Source organism: Globicephala melas, chromosome 8 (assembly GCF_963455315.2).
Source record: "Globicephala melas chromosome 8, mGloMel1.2, whole genome shotgun sequence".
Lineage (NCBI taxonomy): Eukaryota > Metazoa > Chordata > Mammalia > Artiodactyla > Delphinidae > Globicephala > Globicephala melas.
In genome coordinates, this window is record NC_083321.1 from 57,397,603 (window position 1) to 57,419,730 (window position 22,128).

The 22,128-nt window shown below is 38.3% G+C and overlaps 1 long non-coding RNA gene across 1 annotated transcript in view; it reads right to left on the minus strand.

The window, feature by feature from the left end:
- Window positions 1-22,128, minus strand: part of LOC132597763 (uncharacterized) — a 2,174,902-nt gene that overhangs the window by 1,143,772 nt on the left and 1,009,002 nt on the right. The window lies entirely within an intron of this gene.

Below are 22,128 nucleotides of genomic sequence, written 5' to 3' on the forward strand. Positions count from 1 at the left end.
CCCTTAATTTTCTTCTCATGTTGGAAATAAGATAACACAGAGGTCAGTTTTGAACCCAAGTGCATTTGACTCTACACCCTGTGCTATTAACCATGACACTATATATTATAAACTCTTGATTTCCTCTGTTTTTGCCTCATTTATTTTCTACACCATTTTGCCATCCTGAAGCTAACTCCTTGTCTGGCTTCATATCTAAGTATTTATTAGTCCATCTTTCAATTTAGTTTTGTGAGTCTGCTTTCTGATAAGGGTTTTGGCAAGAGTCTAGTTCCAAGATACCCGTATACACTCTTTTTTAAATTAATACTTCATTGAGGTAACATTGGTTTATAACAGTATATGTTTCACATATAAACAAAATGTTTCCATTACACTTAAAAATAAATCAAATTTAAATAAAGTCCCTACATCAGCCTTTATGAAGGTCCCCCTATCTCTTTAACCTCCTCTCACACCACTCTTCACTCTATATTTCAGCAGCATCAGCTTCATACTGCCCAAATACTCCAATTTACTCTGATCTTGTTGACCTTACCTAGAATTCTCTTCCCACAGATCTTTATGTGGCTGGCTCTTTCTTTAGTTCAGGTCTTGTTTAAAATTAACCTTCTTCCAGAGGCTTCCCTTGACTACTCCATCTCAAGTACCAATTCTCAAATATGATCACCCTTTTCTTTATTCCATTATATTGTTTCTCTGTAAATGATACTTTTTATCATTTATGTGCTGCTGTCCTCCTCTGCCTCGTAATATCCAAGAATGCGTGACCTTGTCTGCATTCTTGTTTAACAAGAAACTAGAACAGTTCCTCTATAATCCCCAGAACTTAGAGCAGTGCCTCTATAAATATTTGCCATATGAAGACCTCTGAATATGTGTTGAACGAATTAATAAACAAAATACTCACACCCAGCGGAATGATGGATATGATTTTTTTAACAAACAAGCAGATCAACATCACCAAGAAAAATCAGCATCAACATCAACACCATCATCTTTCTTGCTTTCTTCTAAAGAGCTATCTCTGGCAACTGACCCACAAACTATCTGCCTCCCTGTAACAGCAGCCAGGGGTGATAGTCCCTCAAGGAACTGGACATTCCCTATAGGGTAATAAACATTTCTCAGTAAGAACCATCATCATCAAAGACTGCAAACCCTGCCTCCAGCAAATCCTGCAGCTGACATTGATCTATGAGTGAATTAAAGAAATTCATAAATGCAACAGCAATTCAACTGCCTCTTGTCTCTCTGCAAGGCTTTCTTTTCTTTATTCCTTCTTTTTTCTCTTTTCTCTTCCTCTATCCCTCTCTATCCCCTTTCTCCTCATTCCTTCTTTCCTTCTTTCCTCCCTCCTTCCTTCTTTCTTTCCTTCCTTTCTTTCCTTTTCTCTTTTCTTTCTTTCCTCTTTCTTTTTCTTTCTCTTTCTTTCTTTCTCTTCTTCCTTTCCTTTCCTCCTTTCTTTTACCTCTTTCTTTCTTTTTTTGTAACTGCAATGTTACATTATATAAATCATGCCCGTGATTCCATTTAGCAATGTGCGTATTTGTATTCCCCAAATGAGAACAGCATCACCATATTCACTTTGCCAAGAGCAAGACTCAAGATCGAAGATGCTAGGAGCTACTACTCTTTTCAAGATGGGGATTGCCAGCCATATATTTTTTTAAATAGATCTTTATTGGAGTATAATTGCTTCACAATACTGTGTTAGTTTCTGTTGTACACAAAAGTGAATCGGCCATATGCATACATATGTCCCCATATCCCCTCCTTCTTAAGACTCCCTCCCATCCTCCCTATCCCACCCCTCTAGGTCATCACAAAGCACTGAGCAGATTTCCCTGTGCTATGCTGCTGCTTCCCACTAGCTAACTATTTTACATTGGGTAGTGTATATATGTCCATGCTATTCTCATTACGCCCCAGCTTCCCCCTCCCACCCCAGGTCCTCAAGTCCATTCTCTATGTCTACATCTTTATTCCTGCCCTGCAACTAGGTTCATCAGTACCTTTTTTTTTTTTTTAGATTCCATATATATGCGTTAGCATACGATATTTGTTTCTCTCTTTCTGACTTACTTCACTCTGTATGACAGACTCTAGGTCCACCACCTCACTACAAATAACTCAGTTTCATTTCTTTTTATGGCTGAGTAATATTCCATTGTATATATGTGCCACATCTTCTTTATCCATTCATCTGTCAGTGGACATTTAGGATGGTTCCATGTCCTGCCTATTGTAAATAGTGCTGCAATGAAAATTGTGGTACATGACTCTTTTTGAATTATGGGTTTCTCAGGGTATATGCCCAGTAATGGGATTGCTGGGGCACATGGTAGTTCTATTTTTAGTTCAAATCCTTGTTCCTCTGTTTCCTCCTGTGTGATCTTAAGTAAGCAAATATACTTTGGTTTATCAGTTTCCACATCTGTAAAATGCGAATATTAATACCTCAAACTATTCTTGAGAGAGTTAGATGTGAGAATATTATCCACCATAGTACTAGGCATGGCATCCTATATATATTTCATACAGCCCTCACAATACTGCCACAAACACTCTGGGTGATGGATTTCACCATCTGTTGTATTAATGAGGCAGTGGAGGTTCAGAGTAGTTAAGGGACAGTTCTAAGCATTACAGTCAGAATTTGAACCCAAGCTTTTTTTAGTGATTCTGCAGTCCAGGTTCTGAATGCTACTTCCCTTTGCAGAGGGGGCCTCTGAGTGAAAGCAAAGGTGCTGCCTCCCCGCACTGGTCCCCACACTGAGCACGGCCCCCTGGTAAGTGATGGAGTGACTATGTATTTATAATCCCATAGTTATGGCCTGTAGGTAGTGAAGTTAATTCAGAAAACATACAAACAAACCAACCCACTGCTGATACTGCTTTCATAATTGAGGACAAGAAGTTAACTGGAAGGTAGAAGCTTTGACACAGATCATCCCAGTTATGGTAAAATAAGTACTTGAATATATTCTATTTACTTATTGTGAAATTCCCTTTTTCAATGAAAAGGATTTCCCTATGGTCATATGATTTTTTTATCTGTATTGAAACAACACAGAAGAAAGAAAAGATATGGTGGGAAGATCCAGGGGCTAAATTGTGTTAGATGACAGTGCCATCCAAAAAGCCTCCCTCTTTCTCTACTTACCCAATCCATCTCAAAAGCTGCTACTTCTCTGTTCTAAACCTCTCCAGAATCCAAGCCCTTCTTCTCACACCCACAGTAATTATTTAATCCTCCAAATACATTTTAACTACTACGTAACTCCTCTGCTTGCCTCTCACTGGAGCCTATTTAGTCCTTTTGCTACTGAAACACAAGTAATTTTTCTCAAAGACAAAACTGACCATGTCTCTGCTTTACTTGCAAGCCTTGAGGAGGTCCAGGTGTGGAAATGATGTAAAGCAAATTCCTCAGGAAGGCAAAAGAAGACCCTAGGTTTTGTCTCAACATACTTTTTCCTGCCTATCTCACACTTCTACCCTTAATATTCAACACTCCAGCAGCATCCAACTCTGTGTAGTTCCCAGGACATGTGAGGTAATTTCACATCTTCATGACTTGGCCATACTCCAATTTGCCTGGGATATATAGGTAATCTTGCTCAATTTTATATGCTATTACCTATCTTCCAGGACATATCTTTTTTTTAATTTTTTTATTATTTTTATTTTTCATTTTTTGCGGTACGCAGGCCTCTCACTGTTGTGGCCTCTCCCGTTGCGGAGCACAGGCTCCAGACGCGCAGGCTCAGCGGCCATGGCTCACGGGCCCAGCCGCTGCGCGGCATGTGGGATCTTCCCGGACCAGGGCACGAACCCATGTCCCCTGCATCGGCAGGCGGACTCTCAACCACTGCGCCACCAGGGAAGCCCCAGGACATATCTTAAATGCCACTCATTTAACTTTCCCAGGAGAATCCATCAATACTTTCTTTATGCGACTATCTCACTTGTTATATATCATAGATACAGTACTTAACAGTACTCCATTGTGATTGTTCGTTCACACATTTATTGCTCCAAGGAGAGTGGACTCCTTGGGGCAGAGGTAATGTCTTATGTATGTCTGTACCCCTGACAGATAGGACAGGGTCAGGCACAGAGTAGATCTCACCAGTAAATACCTTGGACATGAATAAATATTTAAGGGTAGAAGATTGTTTCCAGCATACAACCAGACAATTTAATGATTGTGTATAATACACCAGAGCCTGTGCTAAACTTTGGGGATACAACTGGGAACCAGCCAGCCATAATCTCAAATTTCACTGAGCTTAAATGCTAAAATTCTCACAAAAATGCACACTTCCAGAGTTACTCATTAGATGATAGTTTTGGTGAATTTGCAGAAGCAACAGATCAGAAGCAGATGTGTAACAGAACAAATCTGATCCTGGGTTACAATGTTGTCTCCGCCCACAAAGCAGTAGCAGAACCATATTAACAATTTACCTATCTGCTACCCTTTGAGAGATCTGGGAGCGGCTAGAAAAGGTCTATTTCTTGACCAGAGTCATGGTTACAAGCATGCTCACCTTGTAATAGCTTATTAAGCTGTATATTGGGTTTATTGTTTTCTATATCTGTTATACACTTTACACTAAAAGTGTTAAAAATGAAGAAAATCAAAAACAAAAATTTCCAGATAGTGAGTGGAGAATCACTTTAAAAATTTCAGAGAGGACAGAGAGTATGAGAAATAAAACAAAAACCAAAACATAAAAGCAAACAAACTTTGGAAGATGTTTCTAACCATGTTTACATCTTAGAGCACAGAATAACATTTATGAAATATGCCAGGGTAAATAGATAAAATTGTGGTCTGGAGTTCCACTTACTCCAGGTTTTCCAATTACTCAGAAGGCCAATGTCTTAGACCACCTGTGAGTTATTTGTAGCACAGAAGTTGAACACTGTTTTCTCATAGGACCTAGGGCCATGCAAGAAATGAAGCTCGAGATTACAGACTGGGGGTGAGTTTCACTACTAATTGAATGACTTTTCTAACATTGCTTTGTAGGGGCAAGGAAAGAAATATGTCTCTCATTCAGAAGTGCAGGACTCATCCTTCTACTGAGCACTCAAAACTCATGTTCATTTCCATTTCAAACTGCCTCTTTCTCCCTTGAATTTGCCCAGTCTGATCTTCCAACACCCTTGTATTTTTATTGAAACCATCTGGAAGCAGAAACAGGTAGGATTCTGGGATGGTAGCTATTAAGGACTAGCATCAAAAAGAGAGCCTGTGGAGAGAAAGAGTTTAAAGAAACATCAATAGACGGGGTTCACAAGTGAAAGGTTTCAGAGTAAATAGGGCTTAGAGAATGGATGAAGGTTTTAGAGAATAAGAAATAGGGAGAGAGGGAGGAAGGGCACAAGGGAAGAAAAAAGGAAAGGATGGAGGGAAGGAAGAAAGGAAAAATGTATAAAGACTATTCCTCTGTGACTGTAGAGATGTTGATATACCACCTCTAAAGAATAAGGTAGATTTCGGTTCCATCTCAGCTTTCCCCTTAGCCGCTTCTGTTACCCAGAAAATTTACCCAAGCTCTCTGATCTTTGGTTTTCATCTAAAGACTGGATATAGCTACAGTATTTTATTACATTTTTGTTGATGTTAAAAATCATGGTATATTTGTCATGCTTAATGCAGTGTACTTAAAGACATATTAGTTTCTATCACTATTTTGTTCCTTCTACGCAAATTGACAAAACCCTAATTTATAGTAACTGCTCAAAGAAAGTTGTATAAATCATGAGATGAGTGAGTGAATGAAAAGATGCATTTACATATGTGGTAGTCCAAGAGTATCATCCTAGTAAGACTATGCAGGTCATTTCATGGAGTGAGAGGGGTGATGGAAAACCTAATGCCAAGATGTATTTCTTTTTCAACCCTGGGCAAAGGACAGAGAGAGCATGGACAGATACATCCCACCTATAATTGAGTGCAGCCTGATGTACCAGCTATCTTCTCTGATCTTCCGCTCAATAGGCTAAAGCTCTAGTGACTGTAGTTTGACTGAGTCCGTCTCTTCTATCTCGTGGGAAAGGAACTGGAGGTTAGGAAGGTGCTGTGCATCTTTTATGAAGAGTTTGTGGCAGAGACAATGCTGGATTCAAAGACCAACACCTTCAAGTGTGTAACATGTTTACGATGCCACAGAATAAAGCCAAACTAGGATAAAGTATCTCTTTTTGAAAGTGTTGGAATACATATAATTAGATGGTATTAGACCTAGAAGGAACTTTAGAAATTATCTAGAGTTCTAGGCAAATTTTCAAACTTGAATACTTGTTAGAATCACCTGGGTAACTTTTGAAAAGTCATAAACCCCACACTACAAGAATTGAATTATAATCTCTGAGGGTAAGGCTTAGGTGTAGGTAAATTCAATACATGCCTAAGTATTTTTTTAAACTTTTTACATGAACTTTTCAGCCATATACAAAAGTTGAGATAATCGTATAATGTATCGCTTAATTTACCAGTTGTTGACATTTTACCGGTCTTGTTTAATCTATCGTTACTACTCAATTTTTTTTGCTAGATTATTTTAAAGAAAATCCAAGGGATAATATAGTTTTATCCATGAATATTTTAGTACAAATCTCTAACTGACAAGGAACTTTTAAGATATAATCATTAAAAAAAAAAAAGATATAATCATTATGCTATGTACCATCTCACAAAACTAACAATAGTGACCAGGTGATTGTACGGTACAGCCAAGTTTCAGATATGCAGGTGGAGCCTAAACCTTCTCTTTTATAGATGAGGGGACTGAAACTCAGAGAAGCCATGTACTATAAAGTAGACGATATGTCTAAAACTAGTATTCAGGCCTCCTGACTCTTACTTAATTGCTGAAGAAATGATTGTAGCAAGGAAAAGAAAAGTCCCCAATCATTTAAAAAAATATTTTAAAATAAGATAACTAGCTCCTGAAAAATTAAACGCCACCAATGAAGAGAACAAAGGTACCAAGAATATCCCAATGGGATGGCAAAGAAAATGGCAATGGTGGGAATGTGACAAAGGGCATAATAGGACAGAGTAGTAAGGTGTAAATGAGAAAACTTCTCTTTAAATCCTGCCTCTGCCTCATACCATGCCATTTTACAACATTCTCTTAGCTGCTCTGAGCCTCAGTTTCCTCTTCTGTGAAATAGAGATGATAATACTTGGCTTCATTTGATGTTCTGAAGACAACACGGATTCATGGAACGTGATAGGCACTTAACAAGAGTTAAGTTGTGTGTTCTGGCTCCAAGAAAGTTAGGTTACATATTCGAGAATCTTGGTTTTGGTAGAATAACTCCAGTCTCCTTTTTTGCTACCACCTAATAAGTTGCCCATCTATTGCTCCCAGAATAAAACAGAAATCAGAAAATAGAATACTTGTCAGAAATATCATCCTATAATGAATCTTGGATCTCAAAGTCAGCTGTGAAAACCAGTGATGGTACATTGGAGAAGATGGAGTATTGAGGGTTCCTTTGTTATGGACCAGGAACTGAGGCAAAATACAGATTTCAAAAAAGGAAAAATATTACAGAACTGCCAAGTGAGATAGTCAAGTACAAATATTACTAACGACTATGTATTAGCACAAGCATCTAAATGCTGATTTGGATTCGGCCACTAAATACAACTGTTTGCTAACTGAATTCTTTAGAGTATGTCTTGACTTTGTTCCTTACCAGTCCTGTAAAGTAATGTTATTAGGAAAATTATATAACCTCTCCAAATTTTAGTTTTCCTTTGTAAATCTTTATAAACATAGAGATTTCTAAAATTTTTAAAAGATCATGCATATTAAGTGCTTAACACTATACCTTCTCTTTTATAAGCATTAAGTAATTAGTAATCATCACTGTTATTTAGAAAGACTTAAGGACTTGGTGACTTTGAACTTGATTTCCTGGAAGGAGACAAAATCTAATTGAAAGATCTTAGAACTGAGATCTCAGAACCTTGGCTCTACCACTAGCTTGCCTATGTAGCAACAGCAGGACCATTTCTAACACAATTTCATCATCTCTCAAGAAGTAAAGTTTTTATTTTTTTTTGCCTTGCCTACCTGAACAAGAGAGAGAACAGGTGTGAAGCAAAATTCAAATACAAGGTATGATCAACAACAAAACAAATAAATATTAGATAATTTAAAACTCTAGAGTTAAAAGAAAATTTCAAAACATTTTTCACACCGTGGATACCTTGGCCTCGAGGGCTCATCCCTCTGTTTTTTTTCCCTATTTTAAGGCCTTCTCTTAGAAGCCTTCCTTGGCCACTCCTCTCCCCTGTTCACCACACCAAACACCTGCCAGGTTCTGTTAGGAGTTTCTCCTTTACTGTTCCTTAATGCTCTGTCATAATAATTATTTTTTTGTAGATTTGTCTCTTTCGATAGTACATGAGCCCTTTGAGGGTAGAAACCATAATATGGAGACGTGATAGAGTGTACTGTTTAACAACCTGAGCTATGTGGTCAGATGCTCTAGGTTCAATTCCTAGCTCCACCCCCTTCAGCAAGATACTACTTAAATTCTCTATGCCTCAGTTTCCCCATTTGAAAAGGAGGGTAATTAGAGTAACTACTTCATAGGGTTATTGTGAGGATTTGATGGCTTAATAATGGATATAAAGCACTCAAAACAGTGGCTGACAGGTAGTAGATTGCTCAATGAATGTTAACTGTTAGTATAATTTACATACTAAATATCCAGGTGTCTCCAGAGCACATCAAAGGACCTGGTACATAGGAAAAAAAGCTTGGCAAATGTTGACTTCTTCTCTCCGCAAAAAATGAAGTTTCTTCAGGACAAGTGCAAAAAAAAAAAAAAAAAAGAGAGTATCTCTATCTCTATCTACCTACCTATCTACCAATCTATCTATCTCCAAGCTACACCTAAGTTTAAGATAAGATATCAAAAAAAAAAAAAAAAGAAGAGAAATTCTACCTTCCCTGCAGAGTAGTTTGTAGGGCTTGAGAAAATATAAATACATTGCTTCCACTTTTACCAGAATACTAGAGACTCTTATCAATAATTATTATTGGTGGGCTTCCCTGGTGGCGCAGTGGTTGAGAGTCCGCCCGCCGATGCAGGGGACATGGGTTCATGCCCCGGTCCGGGAAGATCCCATATGCCGCGGAGCAGCTGGGCCCGTGAGCCATGGCCGTTGAGCCTGCATGTCTGGAGCCTGTGCTCCGCAACGGGAGAGGCCACAACAGTGAGAGGCCAACATACCACACAAAAATTAATAATTATTATTATTATTACTATTGTTAATATGATGATGATGACTGGATGCTCTGGATGGGATGCAGAAGACACAGTCTCTGTCCTTTAGGCCATTTTTCTATGAAATAAGGGAGATTGGTCATGCTCTTTTGAAGGAGCTGGCAAACCCTAGCAAAACATCAAACTGAGAACTGTGAAATAATGTATCAGCCCCATGAAAGCTGGGAGCACAGTACCAGCATGATTGGAGGGAAAATAAAAGAGAGAGACCCTGGACACACGCAGTTTAAATTGGCTTGATTTTCAGATACAACATCAAATTTTGTTTTCCCCACAGAACAAGGATGAAGCCTGTGGTATTAGATTTTGATTACTTCCCGAGGCTTTCACAGGACACAAACTCTTAAGAAAGTCCCGTTTTCTCTTTAAAAACATAAGCATTAAATACATTCCAAGAAACACAACTTTTTTTTTCAGTTAATACAAGCATATAAGGACACATAACTTTCCAAGATCAAAAGAAAAAAGGTTAAACATACAGGCTCAAGAGAACTTTTCAGTGAATTAGTTCTAAATCAGCTAGGCATTATCTCAGAAAGCTGATGTAGTTATTACAGGCAATGTTTCAATAACACTGATGAACACGATGGACTGGATTTAACACAAAATACAGCCTAGTAGGAGAAGAGGCATTGGATTATAGGGCAGAGTCAATTACCAATTTCTGTCATATTCTTTGTGGATTTCAGACTCCTTATATTTGCCAGGCTCCTTAAATGAGCATTACTTTACAATGTCTTTGGAATGTCACACTTTTATTAAATTACTCAGGGAGCACCATGAAATAGAATACTTGAGTGTTCAAACCTATGTAAATAAGGTCGTTTCCACCAACTTTGAGCCCTCTTTCCTCTAATAAATCCCATACACCTTTAGTTGGATGTCCAGGACAAGATAGGCAAAATTATCAGAAATCCTTTATAAAATTCTTAGAAGATGAAGCAACCCTGAATTATTCAATGGGAGTCAATCATCATGTCCTCAAGGGTTTGCTAAGACATAAATGCAAATGAACAGGCTTTATTCAATTAATAAATTAATTAATTAAGAATATTACTAGAAAAAATAATTCATATAAAGGGAATCTGGCATTTGCTAAAAATGTACAGGTAAGGTCTAGACTTACCAAATTTGACTCAGAAGAACTGTACATGATAGAAATAATGTCCACAGAGAAAACTCACAATGATAGATGAAAACATCAATAAGATTGGATAGGGATGAGAAAGCAGAAAAAAAATTAATTGATCCCATTGGAAATAACATGAACAACATTGGGATATGTTATAAATTTCTGAGTTACACCAATTAGATTAATTTCATATAACAGACCATAGAAAAATCCCTCCCCACCAGATGAAAAAAATGATCCCATGCAAACCCTCCAAAAAATTAATAAAATAAAATATCTGGACATGAAGAGGACATTCTAAATTTTGTAATGCCTGTAGCAGAAGTCTTAAACTGGCAGATTTTGTGTCATATCTGGTCTTTAGATGTATCCTGTGGTCAGCACTATGTTTAAGAAAAATTAAAACCCCCAAAGTAAGAGTAATTACTTACAAATCAGGAGTTTTCATGTAAAAGACTAGGTCTGAACCTAGTCCTCTCTTGAAACATCTCTTCTAGAGCTTCTGAACTTCTGTTATCACAGGTAACAACTGGCTGATGTAGAGCATCATCAGAGCTTTCTAGAGCTTTCCAGAATATGCACCTGGCAGGCATCACTCAATTATGCAACACACCTGGCCCCAGTAAGCATTTGGGTTTATGAACTCTAATCCAAGCCCTTGAGAGAACACAATACCAGGAGACATTCTGACCCAGCCCCGAAAACCTCTTCCTTTCACAGGAGATTAGTTATGTGGACTTGGGGAAGACATGCACGTTTTCAGAAATCCAGTTTCCTGATTTGCAGCCTAATCCATGGCACTGTTAGAAGGGTCAAAAGACATATGTATAAAAATATCAGATATTTCCTAGCTCATAATAGATGCTTATGAAACAACAGCCATGATAATGACAGTTAACTGAGAAACTGTGTTTACGAATAGTTCTGTTACGTTTAAGTGGAGAAAGAGAAACAAATATACCTTACTGTGCATAGTTTCACTTATAAGTTGAAACTTCATGACCTAATTTTATTTTGAGAAAGGACCGAAATTATAAAAGATAGAATTTCTAACTAGAGCTTTAAGTCAAATTGAAGGGTTGGGATTTGTAAACTTTATTATGATGGTGGGACATTAGACTTCTGATTTACAACAGAAATCATTTACATCTCAAGTGCAAAATGAGATTGGCAAAATCAAATCCCTTTATTTTGGATTTACTGCGTGATCTGTAAACTTGTTCCTCTGCTTATATACATATATTTTTTCCTATGCAATGCACATAAATTTTGGATGTTTCAGGATTTCCATGTATGTTTTATAATCAATCATGTACTTTCAAAAAGTGTGACTAGCTCTGATCCCTAAAGAATGCTTATAAATCCTAGTCTACTTCTTCCCTTTAACAGGAAAGATTTATATGTAATAAATATATTTCCTACTCGGGTTTGGTAGAAGTGTCACTTTATAAATACAAACAGTGAGAACATTTCTTTAAGCTCCTTCAGCTTATAGGTCTGAATCTTGCCTGGGAATGTGACACACCCATCCAGAAGGAGTTTCCTCTTTAGAAAACCCAAACCTCTTCCCTTCCTTAGCTAATAATACCTTGTTTCTTTAGGAAGCTGCAAGAGAAAAAACAATAATAATAATCATCCTACTGTTTGTAATTACTTTATAAGATAGTGCACTGACTTTATAAGAAAGTGCACTTGACCGACAGTTGTTATGAGAACTAGGTTTAAAGTATAGTTCTGTTACATATTAGCTGGGCAGTTCTCACCAAGGCACTGTCACTTTCTTATCTTCATCTCTAAGCCCAGAGGGCTGGACCACTGCATTTCTGAGGACCCTCCTAGGATTAACCATGCTGGAATCAATGATGCTACCATCTGTGCCCGATTCCTACAATGACTGGGTCTTTCTAGAGTCGTTCTAGTTGTCCAAGTCTTTTGCTATTCCTCAATAACAAGACCCATGAAATTTATTTCCTTTCAAATAGATTTTGTGCCTAACCACACATGTTACATGAAGTAATCAGCCATTTCTTGCCATATTCAGCTAGCCAGCTAACCAGCCAGCTGTTCACCCATCCTCCCATTCATCCAGGCCCTCGTTCATCCCCCAGCCAGTCAGTCATTCAACAAAGATTATTTGAACAACCACCATATATAAGGATGTCAGTAAAGCTTTCTTGGGAGGTATTGTGTAAGATCTAAATTTACATGAGATATATTTCTCATGTAATATATTCTCTTAGAGAACAGGGGAGAAGCTCTTGACATTTCCTGGTAGAAATTTTGGGGTCAGATATATCTGGGTTCAAACTACAGCTCAGCCCCTGTCCTGTCAAGGTAAAATGATGCTAATAATATCAGATATTACTTCCATCGAAATCCTTCTCATAAAAGACCTACCCTCTCCCTCCAGACAGCTACCTTTAGGGCACAAGTCACCAGCTGCCTCTTTTCCTTCTTAGGACCACAGTCTCCTGACTGCTATGTGTAACAACAATCTGTTTTTCTTTTCAGCACAAAGGATCCTTTATCTTGGCTCTCCTCATAAGACCTCATATTTTGAAATATTATATCAAACTTGCATTTATCAGTGGATGGGATAATATCTATTAGTGGAATGACATTTAGAGAGACTTTTTCATGTCAATAATTTTACTAGGGGCCTTCTCTCTATTATCTCACTATACCCTGACAATAATCTTTCACAGTAGATATTATCATCCCCATTTAATGGATGAGAAAAGTACGATTTGGAAAGGTTAGGTCACCTTCTCATGGATACAGACTCAGATACAGACCTACGCCCATCTTCTGGCTCCAAAGTTGAGGCTTGTTCTAAAATAATTCATTTTCTAGAATTATTACTAGAACAGTAGAATGAACCACTAACCTGTAATCCTGGTATAGATGTGACAACCAATATTTTCTAATGTAAGAAAATTTCCCAGGTCACACTGCTAGTAAATTTTAGAGCTAGTATGGTAGAACAGTAGACATCCTTCTATACCAAGTTCTACCTCTGATTTTTTTTTTTTTTTTTTTTTTTTGCGGTACGTGGGCCTCTCACTGTTGTGGCCTCTCCTGCTGCGGAGCACAGGCTCCGGACACGCAGGCTCCGCGGCCATGGCTCACGGGCCCAGCCGCTTCGCGGCATGTGGGATCTTCCCAGACTGGGGCACCAACCCGTGTCCCCTGCATCAGCAGGCGCACTCTCAACCACTGTGCCACCAGGGAAGCCCCCCACCTCTGATTTTTAAGGCCCACTGTAAGCTGAGATTCCCTGACCTTTTTCCTTTCACTTCTCTCCAACATGAGTCGGCCTCCTCAGCTTAACGGGTCACTCCAAACTCATTCCCAAATCTCTCCGGGTTGTCGTTCATTTATTTCTCCACTTAGAATGCTATCCTGATGACAAAAACAAACTGCTACAAGTTTTCTGCGAATTTACTACACGGGGCAATTTACATGCATTATCTAAAGCTCACAACAGTCCTTTCTGTCAGATATTATTATCTCCATGTGTCAAATGAGGAAACTGAAGAAACTGAGGGAGGTGGAATAATTTGCCCAAAGTAAAAAGAGTTCAGAATCAGGGCTTGATTTCAGGTCTCTCTGAATCTATATGCCATTATTGTAAATGGTACACACCATCCTATTGTCTCACCAGGGAAAGCCCAAATCTGAGTCAGAAATGGGGTGCAACAGGAATAGTGTGATTTGGTGTTGTTACCAAGGCTGTTGCCTCAGAACCATACCCCCGTCCCTCCCTGCAGGTGAACTTGAAGAAAACCTCAACTAACCATACCCTCTAGCTATGTTCACCTCACAAGAATAAGAGAGTCTAACCATAGGAAAACAGGTGCAAACTGGTTCAGCTCCAAGAGTGGGACAAAGTGCGCCCTGCAGCCCATAAGCCCCTCATTACAGTAGTAAGATCTCTGCTTGTTTGTCCCACGATGGCTCAATCCACTTCCGACTCAGATGCTAAAGGACCATAGGAGGGCAGAAGAGAGGTGGCACCCCGGTCTCAGGAAGAACACTTTTCTCAGAAAACCAATACTTATGCTTCTCCCTCATTAACTTTGCCTTTAAAATCTTGCCATGATCACCCACCCACCTGTGAGAAGTTGATTTGTGAACTAAGTTCCCGTTTCTCCATTCTCTGGCCATTGGATAAGGCTTTTGCTGTTTCAGTCTCAGCATGGGTTTCATTATTGGCTGTGCAAACCTGATTGGAAAAAGAACCTTCCAGCCAGATGGGTGGCTTTGACCTGGGCTAGGACCCCGGAGAAGGTCTCGGTGACTAATTCAGTAATGGTATAGTATTAGCATCCATTTCTGATGGGCGTGATATGTCTCCTAATGGCAAACAACCATTTTGAGAGGATCAAAAAAATTTTATATAACACAATGGTTTGTGGCACAGGCTTGAAATACATAAACAGATGTACAGTATATCTGTGGTATATAAATGTCATGGTAGGGGTAGGGGTTATTAGAAAAAATAGTGCCTAAAAAGGCTCCTGGGCGGGGGGGAAGTGACAGTGGAAATAAAAAGTTGAGAAACACTCTGTTAAGCAAATGTGAGTTCATATTTGAGCTCCAAAATAATTTGTTCAAAGAATATTAAGCAGCAAAATGAGCCCTGTGGTCAGCAGTGGTTTTGTAAAGATGCTTACATTTTGTCATCAGGCTGATAATTATAATGATTTTTGACAAAAGCCAAAAGCATAACACTAAACAATTTCTCAGAGAGAGGTCCTTTTCTGGTAACTTAATTTAAGCACAGAACAACACGTAGAGGGAGGGGTGAATTGCATGCCCCTTGGCTACTTAATCACATATTTGTGGTTTCAATCAGGATTTTAGCAAAGAAGAATGGTCAATGTTGCTATCTGGTGAGATATCTGGATCCAGATACCCATCTTCCTAATTAGGTATTTGAAGACTGGGAGGGTTTTCTAGTGTATTTCTGAGATCACCGACACACTCAATACATAGTCATAAAACTTCTGCTTTGCTTTGTCAACTGTCCCCTTCCCCCCAGGCACATATTAGAAACACAAAGACAAAGAGGATACAGTCTCTGAGGTTGAGAAGCTCTCCTTCTAAAGGACTCCTTCTGGAAGACTAGTGATGAAGCTTCATAACAGGGCTCTCAAACGTACCATTCCTTCTGCCCCAAAGTGATGTTCACACATAACTTCTCCTCTGGTGAATTCCTTTTCATCTTTAAGGACTCAATTTAAAAATCATCTCCATAGGGGCTTCCCTGGTGGCGCAGTGGTTGAGAATCCGCCTGCCGATGCAGGGGACACGGGTTCGTGCCCCGGTTTGGGAAGATCCCACATGCTGCAGAGCGGCTGGGCCCGTGAGCCATGGCTGCTGAGCCTGCGCGTCCAGAGCCTGTGCTCCGCAACGGGAGAGGCCACAAAAGTGAGAGGCCCACATACCGCAAAAAAAAAAAAAAATCATCTCCATAGGAAAGGAAAGCATTGTCTGACTCCCTCCAGCCAAGTCTAAAGTAAATGCCCCTGTAATGCTAAATGTAACACAATTTCATTTGTATTCACTTGTTAATTATAGATTTCATCAACGATCTATAGGCTGTGAGGACAGAACCTATTCTTACCTTGGAATCAGTACAATAACTAGTTTATTATGAGACTTTAACATTTGGTGATTGTGCCCTGTTGATTGGTTGACAGCAAAGTAGAGCCAATTTAATAAGCTTTTAAAAAAAAAAAAAAAACTATCAGGCACTCCAGAAACAAAGCAGTAGAAGATTGGTGTCTTTTTCCCCAAGTCTTCATGCATTAGTTTAATAAGCACCAGACACAAAGAAGAGAAAGAATCTCTCAGAAGGTAGATTATTTGTGTAATAATTCACACTTTAAAAAGTGTTAATAATGGCCAGTATCACATCTGGGTTAAATAATAAGCTGCTACATAATGTAATTAATGACTTATTCTCATCTCACAGTTAAACATCTGAGGCCGAGAGAGAATACATGTCCTGCCCACGATCACATGAGACAAACAGCCTGCAAGATCTTGGTCCTTCTCAGGACTCAGATCTCGGAGATCTTCCAACTCCTTGATTCACTAAGAAAGCATTTTGATTCAAAGCCAGAGTGAAGGCTACTGTGAACCTAGAGAGAAAGTGTATCTATCACTGGATTTGCAGAGTTTTCCTGCATGAAACACATTCATTTTAAATGTGTCCTAGGGTGTCAATAAGAACTATATAATTCATCAAGTATTTGGGGAGTGAAGTGACTAAACATCATCCCAAAAGAAAGCTTAGCACCAGAGAATTATCGTGATTTGGCTTCTCTTGACAAGGTGTATAAATCAGCACTGGATGTGCCCGTCTTGCTTGGGGAAATTTCAGCTTTATAAATAAAAACCCTAATCCAGGTGGCTGCTGACCAGCCTTTGCTGCCAGCTCACGATTTAAGTTCCTGGCCCATCAGCCTTAGGAAACTTTCCCGTTGCTGGGTGTTGAATAGCTTATATTCTTTTAAAGAAAATGTTAATATGTATTATTAAACAACAACAACAAAACCAAAAACTTTCAATTGCACATTCACTTAGAACATCCGGAAAATGTAAAAAAATATAAAGAAAAAAATTTAAATCTTTCATAATTTTGCTTCTCAGAAATAAGATCCATTAATATTTGAGAATAATTATTTTTATAATTGAGATAATTGAATGCATGAGTTTGTATCTTGCTTTTCTTTTACTTAATAATAAATAATAACATTTTCATTTGCTATTGCAAACTTTTTTATATAAAATGCACTGGCTTTATATTCAATAATGTGATAAATCACTGTTTAACTTATTTTCTATTTGGAAAATGCATTGGTATTTTCTTTTCATTTTTTACTTTTATTTCATACAGTGATGAGTGTCTTAGTGTCCAGAGCTTTTTTCCCTTTGTTCTGGATTTATGCCCTGCATTCCTTCAACAAACAAATATGGAACATCTATCATAAACAGGGCTATGTTAGGCATGGGAAACACAATGAGAAGCAAAAAGCCATGTTATATGGAGCTTACACATTCTGCGGCAAATATCAACCAGTGAACAGACTCTAGCATAAAAGTGTCAGAACAGAAATGTAGAGGATTCTTCAGGAGTGCAAAGACGGGAAACTAACTCAGAAGTGAACTTAATGATAAGGCTTCCTGGAGTAAGTGGCATTGAAAGACATGAAGAACATACAGGATAGTGCGTGATGGGGGTAGGGGGAGGGGGGGATAAATTGGGAGTTTGGGATTAACCTACACACTGCTATATGTAAAACAGATAACCAACAAGGACCTATACTCAATATCTACTAATAACCTATGATGGAAAAGAACCTGAAAAAGAATATCTGTGTGTGTGTGTGTGTGTGTGTGTGTGTGTGTGTGTGTGTGTGTGTGTGTGTATACACACACATACATGTGTTTGTATATATATACACACATATATATATAACTGAATCATTTTGCTGTATACTTGAAACTAACACAGCATTATAAATCAACTATACTTCAATTTAAAAAAAAAAAAAAGGAAGAACATAAGTAAACAGAGAAAGAAAAGCCTAGTTTAGAGATCGAGAATGGTGTGTGCATGGCTCCTTTGGGGATTTGAAGGACATTTATTAAGTCTGGAACCTAGAATTCAAGGTGAGAAATGAGACTGATGAGGCTAAAGAATTAACAAGCACAAGATGATAACAAGTTTAAGATTTTGTTTGAGATATTGACATTTCACCCTGAGGGCAATGTGGAACTATTGAGGGATTTTCGACAAGAAGTGATATTGTGAGATTTCTGTAAGGTCTCCCAGAAGCCAAATTACCAGACAAAGATAATGCCTTTCAGGCTCTTGAAATAAACTGGAAAAACATTTTCCAAAATGAAATACTCTCCTTCCACTGGCATCGTATGAGAGAGCCCATTTGTTGTTGGCATAACACTCTTTCCCACTTGTTGGAAAATATTTATGTTCTAAGTACTGCACTAGGTGGCGTTTTACATGATTTTACTTTATGAAGCCTTACAACAATCCTTTAGGACTGAGCATATTACTCCCATTTAACAGAATTTCCTAAGATTACAAAGAAAGGATGATTTTCTCAGTCATAGAAGAAATAAATGGTTGGACTGAGATTCAAACTTAAAGAACACTGGATCTTAGGATCTGCCTTTTCTCTTAGTATGCTTCAATACCTCCCAGTGCATTTTAGATACACATAATCCCCATGGCGTGTGATGCCAGCACCCATTATGTGGCCTAGGTTTTATTTATGTAAAGTAAGCACTTCATAGAATTTTCTGGAATTTGACTTACCTTAGGGAAGCCATTTATTAGGAAAGAAGAACAGCAAAGGTTAGATGATGGAGAAAGGCTTAGCTTCAAGTAGGTGGTTTATTTGCACAAGACTCCATATCTCGCTGTTATCACTATAGAACAATCTGTCTCCTCCAGATTAATGTTAGCAATGGATCAGATGTTACAATCTGGCAGAGCTCCTGACTTCAGGATACAATACAAGTAAATAACCTAAGCTTAGAAGGAGGCTTCCTCCTCAATGACATGAGGTTGGAATAGGAGAGATCCCTTTATCTCTGTAGGCCTTGCTCTGGATTTATATGTGTATACGTGTATAAACATATACGCACACAACTGTGTGAATTATTCCATGCTTGCAGGCTTCCTACAACACAATACAGTGCTTCCTACCACTGTTAATTTTCAGTCAAGAGAGAGAGGCTTGGGCACTCTTAGAGAGTGAAGGCTAGCCATGGCTTCAACATTTGCAAATAACTACTTTCTTCCCAGTTTTGTTGCACGTATGTGCATTAAACTCAGTCCACTGAGGATTCAGAAATAAATTTTATACAGAAGATAGAAAGGTTTTGCAAAGTGTATGCAATTATTTCCCAAAGCAGACACTGAAAGGGAGCAATGATATAGGTCCACTGAAAAAGGCAAGAATGCTTCCTCTCTTACCAGCTCTGTGACCTTTGGTAACTCAGGCTCTTGAAATGTCAGTTTCCTTTTTTGTCCAATGATAACAATAATAATACCTAATGCAGTTGTGATGAGTGAATGATCTGATATGCAAAAAGGAAATCCCCTTTTATCAAAAATGAAGGGTTATCCAAAAAGATTTTAAATTATTGAAACATATTCAGTTATATCCCTTAGATATTTATCAATTTTTCAATTATTTATTCAGTTACTCAAAATATAGCTTTAAATTTTATTTTATGGAATTGAGAAAACCATCCCAATGGAATAGTGTGAAAAAAAAAAAAAACAAGAACAAACAAACAAAAAACAGAAAAACACTATTTTGCTAGCATCAAAGGCCATGAACTTGGGTGCAGACTTTACCACTGTGGGACTTTTTAATTTACCTTCTCTTGAGCCTCAGCTTTCTCATCTTTAACTTGAGTATTTTAAAAGCTCCTCACAGGGCTTTTAGGATCATTAACTGGCACTTTCTAGGTAGACTGTTTTGTAATATTTTATCCCCTTTCAGGCACTTTTTTTTTTTTTTTTTTTTTAATACACTGGGAGTTCAACGTGGGCAGAGGGAAGGGACATGGCTATATCTTTAGTTCTAAGGATTAGAGAAGGAAAGAGGTCAGGAAGCAGGATAACATTCCCAGCCCATAAGAAACAGGCAAGTCCTTCAGGCTGGCAATTCAGGGTCAGGCCCCAGGGTTGATTTGTACTCCCCTTGGAGCATAATGACTGTGGCCACAGATGAAGTTCATGGACCAAAAGGCAGCTCACGGAGGCATGGAGCTGACCATGTTTACTCAAGAGCACAGAGGCTGTGAAGCATCAGGCTTCCTCCTGAGATGATGACCCAGGATAGCCACCACAGCTGCAGACTTTACAGAACGTTAGCTTTGAAAGACAATTTTGAGGTCACATAACCCATCTCCTCCATTGCCACACTTCAGAGGCTGGCTCCAGAGCTCCTTTCTTTAAGCTTAGAAGAACCTCTGCCACCATCCCTTCTTAGGTGGTAGCTCCTCAGTCCTTCAGGTGAGACCTGCCAGGACAGTTATATAACTTTGAATGTATGTCCTGAATAAATGTGCCTGTGCTGGACCTTGCTTCTACGTCAATTCCATCAACTCCTTTCCTCTCATTCTGATTTTCACACAAAGGCTTGAGGATTCCTACTGTTCAAGCTCCTGTCTATATTATCCTCTTGTCTTTGTATTATAGTGAGTTTCTATAATTTTCAAAGCTATTATTTCTATATCAGTGCTGAAAGCTAGAATATATCATCTCCTATGTGTCACATGAGATCAACACATACTAGACAGCTGAAGCCACCAGAACTAATGGAAACATCTTACTCTGAACATAAAACATATAAGCTATATACTTTCTATTAAAATAACTGAAGAGGACAGAGCTATGTATGTTTGAGCCCATTTATAGAGAAATCTCCTTTGCATGTATGAATTATTATTGTTCATATCTCCTCCACTCTTCCGTAGAGAGGGAATGAAAAGATTTAACTTAAACGATGGCAAAAGTTTTCAACTGGTTGAACCCCCTTTGAATATGTTGCTATAGTTGACAACTACATCTACTATTACACTATCAAAAGAAGGTCAAGAATTCTGGTACCATTATGGCAGAAATCAGCAAACTATGGTCCATGGGATAAATTTAGCTTGCCAGCTGTTCTTAGAAATAAAGTTTTGTTAGAACACAGTAATGTTTCTTTATTTACATATTGTCTATGACATATTTTGCACTACAGTGGCCGAGTTGAGTAATTGTCACGGAGTCCATGTGGCTTGGAAAGCCAAATTATCTGTCCTTTTACAGACAAAATTGGTGAAATCCTGCATTATGGTAAAGAGAACATATAGGATCCAAATTATCACAGTGCATCCAACTGTGACCTGCTAATACAACTATTTCTGTTAAGTTTCTGAGACATTAGGAACTCAATATATTTATTAAAACAATGTGAGCTCTTTTTATTTATTTTAATTTTTTTGCTCTAGGTAACTGACTTACTATAATCCTTAAACCTAATTTAAGAATCTTCAAAGACATGGAATATAATTAAACAGAACACCCAAAACACCTCAATTCTGAAACAGAACTGAATCCTTGATTCTTTAGAGAACATTTCAAGGTCAAAATGATAAATATAGATTTTTCACTGTCCTGCTCACACATGGAAAGGCCTAGCTATATGATAAAGATGGAGAGTGTTGGACACCCTTTTTTACACCAGAATGACATTTGAAAGTGGCTCATCTAGAAACTGGAATTGTGACCCTACAAATGTTTATTTAATGAGAGTTTAAATATTTGGTTATTTCTCTTTCTCTAGTGACTGAGTTCCTTAAGAAGAGGGACTATATTTTGTCTTGGTTCTATTTTCAGCTTCCTCAACATCTAGCACAGTGTCTGACACTGAGTAGATCCTCAGTTAATTTTGATTAAACTCTACTGAATAAGTAGTATTTACCAAATATAACTGACACTACTCATTGGCTAACCTCACTGTCCTAGAGGATGGTAAAAGATTCCCAACATCTCCTGTAGCGACGGTGGGCCATGTGACACAATTTGGTTAATGACACATAAGTAATGTTGGATTGGGGAGTTTCTGGGAATC